Here is a 624-nt window from a genome sequence, read left to right on the forward strand (position 1 = left end):
GTATTATCTTCAAGTGTGGGTGTTCTTATGCATATGCCCTCTATTCTTATCAGCTGGATACTTCACTCTCCACTCTAGTCCTCTGTGGCTATGTCCCCAGGTCTTGCCACACTGCTGGCCAACCAGGTCTCCATCAGAGTTCACAGGAGTCTACTGAGAGTTGTAGGGCTTACCTTGCAGTGTCATTGCTGTTTTTCCATCACTTCCCTTATCGGTGACGAAAGTGGTCACCAATCAGAACACATGTCTGCTTGTGCATTCCCACTGAGTTTTAGTCTTGGAAGGGGGTTTGTCATGAGGGGACCCACACTTGCCTTGATATCTCCTGGACAAGCAACTTGCTTGTTCTTGTAGTAATCATTTGGACTGCTGTTATTATTTTGTATTTTTCCAGTCGATCATTCTTTCAAGATATAGCTTCTGTTCTTCAAGCCACTCCAGACTGGTCTTCTTGTCCTTTTCAGTGGAAATTTCCCCCTCAGAAGATTCTGCATGGGGTTCAGGATTCCACCTATGGTCTTATGTAATGTAGAGGCTCCACAGGAAGCCTCCTTTATTGGGCACGTTGTAGTCCCATTTTAAGTCAATTCTAGACAGAAGACAGACTGGCAAGCTTTCTATGGT

Source organism: Chrysochloris asiatica, unplaced genomic scaffold, assembly GCF_000296735.1.
Source record: "Chrysochloris asiatica unplaced genomic scaffold, ChrAsi1.0 scaffold00205, whole genome shotgun sequence".
In the NCBI taxonomy this organism is placed as follows: Eukaryota; Metazoa; Chordata; class Mammalia; order Afrosoricida; family Chrysochloridae; genus Chrysochloris; species Chrysochloris asiatica.